The following is an 8817-nucleotide window of genomic DNA, read 5'->3' as shown; positions in this document are numbered from 1 at the left end:
TGCGCGATGTTATTTGTAGTAATTATTATGTCAAATGTCAAGAAAGTAATGTGGACGTAAAGATAATTTGCTCCGGCAGGGACCGAACCTGCAACCTTCGAATAATGCGTCCGATGCCCCACCACTGAGCTGCGGCGGCGGTTTATCCTCCCGTCCACTTTATGGGGTATATATGGGCATTTAAACCTAGGAGTTAGCGCTGTTAGTAGATATGACGGCAAGTGTGGAACGCTTTTTTTGCCTGCTGGCGTCACGAAGCACGTGATTTTTCTTTGCGAACTGTTAGCCGACCAATAATCCCTCGCATGCTACATGAAGGCATCTGTGATGTGCGGTGCGCGTTTGAAGTGTGCGCCTTTCAAAAGTGAGCGTCATATAGAGCAAGACACAAGAGAGTGCACGCGCGGTGCTACATTAAACACCGACGACGACGAATACCTTCACGAGGGCGCGAGGCGCAAGGACTCGACGTACAAGTGGCCCAATAGGAAAACAGCACGCAACATTTCAGGGGCCAATCACCTGTAAACGCGGCAGTTGAGCAGTCTCCAATCGGGCGATGACAAGTTGACCCAAGACTGAGAGAAGCCTTGTGCACGAGAGCTCCAAGAGAGTTCGAAGGGAACGAGACAAGCATAAGGTTGTCACCGGAGCAGGCGATGAAGATGGCCGTCGGGTTGCCGACCCGATTCACCAAGAATTCAACAAGCTGCGGTCTCCTGGCATCAAGTTCCCGTGCGAGACCATAGCCATGGTGCGCGGACTCCACCCCGAGGCCCGTCATGGCAACGTAGCAGGAGCAGTTGGGCTACGGGCCCCAGCTGTGCATCTAGCTGCCTGGCCAGGTTGCCCTGGCATCGTAGCGCGTCCTCCAGAAGCCATTGTTTCCTCGTCAACGCCAGCCAGGTCCGCCAAACTCCACCAGTCAAGCCTCCGCTAGTTGGTGAGACCGAACACGCATTCTTCCCCGCTCCGCCGCTCAGCTGTGTCAGGACTAGACTCTGCAGTTTAGGTCTTTGAACTTGCATTTGTGTGTCGTTAGAAGTATTTAACGAGTGCAGTGAACGTTTTATGAAGTGTTTACCTGCGTATAGTTATTTTTTCTTTAGTTTCTCATTAAACGTATTGTGTGGTGTTTGTGAAACCAACGGCTTTGTCCTTAATAAAGCTCTCCGACATTTATTAAATGCGAAGCATTTCTTAGCGTACCTCTGGCACATTGAGCGCTTCTATCTACGTATCTATATCTATCTAGCCGCCTACGTCTGGGTGCTCTCACGATCGCCTCCTTAACTTGGTGTAGACAAAAATTTGCATGGGAGGGTAAGAGGATTTGACGAATATGATTGCCGGGTCATGACATGAATAACGTTAAAATCCTGTCGCATACGTCGTCAAACCCTTTCCACTAGACACGTGTGGCACATGCCCGTTTACTACGGGCCGCGGTGTACGGGTATGCGCCACAGGTGATTGACAGTTTATATCTACCCAGGAACGGCGAGAACAGACATTGGTAACTTAAATGAGAGAGCGTTAAGGAAAACCGACATCGGCAGCGTTGACTAGACGAATGTAAAGAATGAAAATTAGGAACGCAGCAGGAGTCGAACCCAAGAATTCTGCGTGGCAATCAGGTATTCTACCACTGAGCCACGCCAGGTCTATAAACTGGTTTTGAAAAACAGCCTACGCAGACGTAATGGCAGTGCAACGACAATTGTGGTTGTGGTGCTGGCTATATAATTTCACAAGAAAGCAATAAACACCACATGATACTCCTACGAAGCGTGCTCCTACGATACAGGCGTCATATCAGGTTATCTGTAGTTCTAGTGTTGACTCGGCGTTTATAGCAGTCTAATGAACATTACGTTTGTAATCCTATGACTCAACAAGCTATATTGAAGCATTGCTCGACCCCGGTGGAATACATTAAAGTTGCATATGATAGCCACATCACCGCACCGTAAAGTGCACTTCGTCCTGTTGCTACTTTTGTCGCCTTGTGCATACGTGATGGTCTTTTGATATCCTTTCCCAGATGCTATTTATTCTGTTCCTTGTGAAGTAAAGTTTTAGTTGCGAGCAGCGCCGTGGTCTGTTGTTTCTTCAGTTCGTCCTCGTTCTCTAGCGCGTTGTATCCATTCACGATGCACTTCGTCCACCAGAACGACGCAGTGTCCTCTTCATTTCTTACGAGGCTGGGCGATGGCCTCATGCTGACCGAGTATGATGCCAGATTGATTGACAGCCGCTTTGTAGACAAGGCTACGTAGGCCACATACGCCCAGGTAGTCAAGGAATACGACAAACACCATTGACTGATGGTCTACGTAGCACTATCCAGGCCTACCAGCCTCGATGGCCTATACCTCACCAACGCGAAGGGTGGCTTCAGGTTCCGACATGTCGCCGGCTCTGTCGACAGACAGTTTGTCGACGAAATGACCGAGGCATCCACGAATTCTAACAGCTCTACTATACCACATACTTCACTACACATGGACCCCTCGTCACCACGATCACGACCGGATCCTATAACAAGTCATGACCAGCTGCTGGTGCTCACTGATCACGGTGATGTTGCCCTTGTTCAAGAACTGTCAAGAACTTCTTGCACACATACACAGCGGTTCGTGAAACGTGCGTGCGTTCTCGGGACACGTATAAGCACTACATATCAGCTTACCGCTTCTCGTGTTAGTAATACCCACGTTGCCATTGGAAGCGTTACCCAACCGTAAACAACCGGTTATATAACATCTAAATAGCGCGAACTTCAGGGACGAAAGACAGGAGAATGCGACACACACAAGCGACACGCACGCAATGTGCGCAATGGCAGTGAGGGTTTTTTGGCTCAGCACGTCAGTAGGTGTGGCTGCCTTGCGCAGTTCGAAAGCACGGTCGTAATGTACAGGCACAAAGACGATCATACCCGTATGATCGTCGAAGCGGAAAAAATGGCACGGGAACCAGAAAACTGCGTCAGCAAACCGTCGTTAGCTCTTCTAGATAAAGAGCTACGGTATCTGGCAAGTGGCGCACATGGTCCATGAATCTGCTTTTGTCAAACGTTCACGTTTTGTTGATTGTTAAGTGCTAAATCATCATTTTTTGTAGATTTTTGTGTTTTCTTTTTCTGTTTCAGTCATATATATGTGGTTTGTGAAAAATAAACCTTCAGTTGATAGTCTGCGTTTGTCCTTGTATCTTCTTGTCGTCCGTGTTTACTACCGCGCAGTTACATACGTCGATCATGAATCACCAACTCGCCCAATCGTCCACCTTGATGTGGGATCTGTCGAATTTTTTATTTATTTATTTATTTACAGAATACTGCAGGCTCAAATCAGAGCCCATGCAGGAGTGGAAAAAAAATCACAATCAATCAGTAGTCAACGCGCGCAATATACACACGAAATTAATACTCTCATACAAACAAGTGTACACATAGGAATTCATATTCAACAGCATTTTCATCACATAAATCAGTAACAATTCGTGACCAGAATAAGTATATGTACACAAAACTATTTACACCAATACATACTCGCAATATAACACATGGCACAGCAATAGGAGTATTATTACGTTAACACATTCATGTAAACGGCTGGGATTACTAGTGCACGTACTTCCTGTACATACGAAACAAAAAGATGGATAGTGCTTAGGGTTATCATGTGATAAAGTCAAAGTAGTCAATGTGTTGTAGCGACTAAAACGGCAGCGCGTTCCATTCTGCAATGGTCCGAGGAAAAAAAGAGAAATGTGTTGGTACGTGTCTGGAATGGTGTTATCGACGCAGCATGGCGATTTCTAGTTTCTCGTGATGTCAGTGGTTGGATAAACGTAGAGGCATCTAGTGCGAAATGTTTGTTTTTTAAATGAAAAAGAAATTTTAATCTCAGAATTTTGCGACGAAGCTGGAGTTCTTGTATATTATTTTCTTTCATGATAACTGTGGGGGAGTCTGTCATGCGGTACTTAGAAAATATAAACCTAATGGATTTACGTTGAATCATTTCTATGGCATGAATGTTTTTTCTAGTGTATGGGTCCCAAATGACGCACGCATACTCGAGAGTAGGTCTAATAATGGTATTATAGGCTAACAGCTTCACAAATGGCGGGCAAGACGAAGTTTGTACTTGAGAAGCATAGCTTACGGAAGGCGGATGCGCAAATGTTCGATACATGCATATTCCAACTTAGATTTTTGGTTATTGTTACGCCAAGGTACATATATTCACTGACCTCTTTGAGTATGTGAGTTTGTAGCGCATATGGAAAAGAAGAAAAGCTTTTTCTTTCTCGTGATGTTCATGTACACTGTTTTGTCTGAGTTTAGTTTCATATCCCACTGCTTACACCACTGGAAAACGTTATCAAGGCAGGAATTTAAAAGCTGTTGATCATTCATGGTAACTATTTCCTTATATAGTACACAATCATCGGCGAATAGCCTTATTCCGACATGTTCAGGGACAACTTCAACAATATCATTTATATATATTAAAAAAGTAGTGGTCCCAAAACACTTCCCTGGGGAACACCTGATGAAACCTGAAGTTTGGATGAACAGTGACCATTTATAAAGACAAATTGTGTTCGATTTGACAAGTACGCTGAGACCCAATTTGCAATAAACTCTGGAAGGCCAATATATTTAAGTTTGAAAATCAATTTATTGTGGGGAACTAAATCAAAAGCCTTCCTAAAGTCTAAGAAAATAACATCAATATGCCCGGATTTATCAAGAATAGATGCGAAAATATGTATGACTGTGACCAGTTGAGTGACGGTGGACAAGCCCTTCCTGAACTTATGTTGAAAGGGGGTTAATATGTTGTTGTCATTAAGAAAATTAGTGATGTAGTTAGCTATGACGTGCTCGAGAAGCTTACAACAAGAACAAGTAATAGATATGGGGCGATAATTTGTAACCAATAATTTATCTCCAGATATTGGGACAATTCGCGCTGTTTTGCAATCTATCGGAACAGAAGAAGAAGACAGAGAGGCGCGGAAAATGATCACAAGGAATTTAGCAACCATCTCAGCGTATCGACGCAGAAACGCATTGTGAATGTTGTCGGGGCCAAGCGAAGCTTTAGTCTTTAAATTCAGAAGCATAGATACAACGCCAGATAGGGACACGATGTCTGCGTCGAGATAAGGAAAGGTAGCATAAGCGCGTGCACTATCGCAATCTTTTTGGAAAACGCTTTGAAAGTACTCATTGAAATGTGTCGCTATGTTTGCTTTATCTGTAACGATTGTATCATTGTGAATTATTGGAAGAGTACCTTCTTTCTTGCGAGATAATTGCGACCAGAATTTATCAGGAGCCGTCCGTATAAAGTCTGGTAGAGTATGTTGAAAATAAAATTGCTTAGCACATCGGTTAGGCTGGTTTAAGAGTGTCTGGTTTGTTTGAATAGTTTTCTGAGATGCACGACGACGTCGTAATCGTTTTAGTTTTCTTTTTTGATGCAAAATGTCACGGGGGATCCACGGATTTTTTTTCGCGATCCTTTTCTTTTTATTTGGCACAAAGTGATCTATACAGTACAGACTTCCTATACAGTATAGACATAACCTTTATAGACATATAGACTGATCTATGCAGTATAGACATAACCTTTTAAATGTCTCCCATAGCTCAGAAACATCAGACCCACCAAAATTGCTTAAGTTTATGTCAAGAAAGTCTAAGACGCTTTCATCCGCTGCATGAAGGTAATCTTTAACTGTGACGGTTTTAGAAGGAACACTTTCCTTTGTCAAGAAGTGGCATACGCACTTCACCATATAGTGGTCTGAAAGACTAGGTTCAATTGTCACAGAAAAGTCGGTCATGCATCGGCTCAAAAAAACAAGATCTAATATAGAAGAGGAACTACCCTGAATACGAGTAGGTTGTCTAACCACCTGTTCCAAATTGCTGCACATCATAAGTCCAGCTCACTGTGAACAAGGGCACTGGATTCATTAGAAGTAAACGGGTTCTCCCAATTAACACCAGGAAGGTTGAAATCACCAGCAATAATTATTTTTGTTGTTTAAAACACGAGACGGGATCACATAAATCCTGCAAAAACTCCGGTGGAGCATCGGGACGGCGATACACGGCTACAAGTAATAAGGAAAAGCCCCAGCATGACAAATTCAAGGTAATACTTTCATGGTTATCGATTTGTTTTGTAAGTGTTGCCGAAATATTTTGTTTAATCAGAACGGCAACGCCACCTCCTTTTGAATTTCTGTCCCGACGAAATACTTGTTACGAAGGCGGAAAAATACATGCCGCAATTCGAACGGAGTCCTGACGTCGAAACTTCGCGGCCCGAAGAAGACCTCACGACGCAACGGTGAAGCAGCGGAACAAACCGACGTAGCTGTGACCCGACGCCACGACTCTAACTGCAACGCAAGACGACGAACTAGCGCCCTCGACGTTCTTATCGACGGCCACAGCGTCACAGCTCTCTTCGACACCGGAGCCGACTATTCTGTCATCAGTGGACCGTTCGCCACGAAGCTGAAGAAAGTTAGGACAGCCTGGGAAGGCCCCGAAATCCGGACAGCTGGAAGTCATCAAGCAACGCCGGAGGAAATCTGCACAGCGAGGCTCACCATTAACAACCGGATTTATCCCGTGGACATCGTAGTCCTGCAGCAGTGCTCGAGAGATGTCATCCTTGGTATGGACTCTTAGGCCTTCATGGTGCAGTCATCGACCTGAGATCCAATTCGATAACACTATCGTCAAAAAACACTACCGCCGCACACTCAGCCAGGAAAGCACGCCTTGAATGTGCTTGAAGGCCAGGTCACGATTCCCCCTCGCTCCTGCGTCATCATTTCCGTCGGCACTCAGAAATCAGCAGGCCTGGAAGGCGTCGTTGAAGGCGACCGGCACCAGTTGATTAACCGCCAGATTTGCACCGCCAGAGGAGTAGCTAAGTTGCGGGAAGGGAAAACAACAGTTATGCTCACCAGTTTCAGCAAGGAGTACGAGCACGTGAACAAGGCACGGCGGTCGCCAATATCGAAGAAGTTGTGGAAGCCACCAATGCTTTCGCCCTCGCCGATTCTTCCGAGCCTACTCAGACGAATCAAGCTCCTCAATCAGCTGTCGACGTCACTCCTACCTTCCGAAGCATAGGCAAGAACAGCTCCAAACCCTGCTCTTGCAGTTCAAGGACTGCTTTTCGTCGCGTCGTCAAGAATTCAGCAGACCCCAGTCGCAAACATCACATCATTACAGAGGAAAGTGCCAGACCGCTCCAGTCCACAGCGCGAAGCATTTTAGTCTATGGACCTCAAGACCGTCTACTGGTAAATTGAAGTCGACGAGAGAGACCGAGGGAAGACCGCCTTTATAACATCAGACGACCACTTCGAGTTCAAGGTCATGCCCTTCGGTCTTTGCTCGGCTCCTGCGACTTCCCAACGCGTTATGGATACAGTACTGGCAGGCTTGAAGTGGCTAACTTGCCTCGTGTACATGAACGGCGTCGTTGTGTTTGCCTCAACCTTCGACGAGCATCTGCGGCGCCTTCAAGTTGTACTTCAAGCAATGAATACATCTGGACTCATTTTGAAGCCAGAAAAGTGCCGCTTCGCGTATGAGGAGCTCTTCTTTTTGGGCCACGTGATTAGCGAGTTACGAGTGTTACCAGAGCTGACCGTAATGCAGATGACAGTGTGGAAAAGAAGTACCTTCCAATGTTTAATAAATGCACAGTCGTAACAAGAAACAAAAGTAAACTCGTGCGGGAGATAATTGAGGCGGAAAAGATAGATAGTCTAGGAGATAAATGTGTGGCTAAGCCGTCAATTGCACTATCTTTCAAAGAAATGCGTTACTGCTGTTTCTGTTTCCCTTATATATTCTGCTCTGCGATGTCATTGATTGTGTCGTATTTCATGCCTGCTGCGCCTGCGTCATGTAAGGTCACGTGTGCCCTTATATATTCTGTTCCCCTGGCTTCAATAAAGTGTTGAAAGTTAGCGCCCGTGTGTCATACGTGTTCTTTGTCCTCGTCTATATGTGCGCTTAGAATTTATTGAGCAAGTCTGGAGTTCACCCGGACCCACGGAAAACAGCTGCCATCGCTGCCTTACCGCCTCCCACCGACGAGAAGTCCGCACGCTGATTTCTGGGCTTGTGCGCCTATTACAGGCTCTTCGTCAAAGGATTTTCAAGGATCGCCAAGCCGCTAACGCACCTCACGAAAGCAACGTGGAATTCAAGTGGGGAACGGCACAAGTCGAAGCATTTCAAGAGTGAAATGACACGAATAGTCAAGATTATTCCAGAGCGTGCGCAACCACCACAGATAAGTCTGGAAAGTTCGATGCATGCAGGGCGGGGCAAAGATAATTTGAAATAGTATCGCGATACGATACAAGATACTCGGGCAAGAAGTATTTGAGATACAGATACAAGATACTTGCGGAATAATTGTATCCGATACGATATTTCCCAATTGTATCTTAAGATACTTCGATACATTTGCAAATTTGCTGTTATATATATATATATATATATATATATATATATATATATATAATGAAGCAGTAAAGGCCTATGCAGAAATGTGTTTACTTGAAAATTTCTTAACTGCGACCAGCTTTGTTTAATTTGAACAAAATACCTGTTTGTATCACAAGATACAAACTTTCTTGCTCAAGTCGTATTAGTTTCATTTCTAAACGACTTATTGGGATTTGTTAGGCTGCTTAACATGACAGCTCTTTAACTGCTGCGCTGTTAGTTGTTTTTGCTTGACACTTCTGTAG

General features: G+C 44.9%; 1 protein-coding gene and 1 pseudogene across 2 annotated transcripts in view; one reads left to right on the top strand and one right to left on the bottom strand.

The window, feature by feature from the left end:
- LOC125758368 (uncharacterized) overlaps positions 1 to 940 on the top strand; it is a 42438-nt pseudogene extending 41498 nt beyond the window's left edge.
- LOC119391015 (potassium channel subfamily K member 17) overlaps positions 1 to 8817 on the bottom strand; it is a 522775-nt gene that overhangs the window by 194084 nt on the left and 319874 nt on the right. The gene's annotated exons all lie outside the window — the stretch shown is intronic.

The sequence above is a fragment of the Rhipicephalus sanguineus genome, chromosome 4 (genome assembly GCF_013339695.2).
Source record: "Rhipicephalus sanguineus isolate Rsan-2018 chromosome 4, BIME_Rsan_1.4, whole genome shotgun sequence".
Lineage (NCBI taxonomy): Eukaryota > Metazoa > Arthropoda > Arachnida > Ixodida > Ixodidae > Rhipicephalus > Rhipicephalus sanguineus.
The sequence above is the reverse complement of the archived record's forward strand: the minus strand, read 5'-3'. Positions and strand labels throughout refer to the sequence as shown.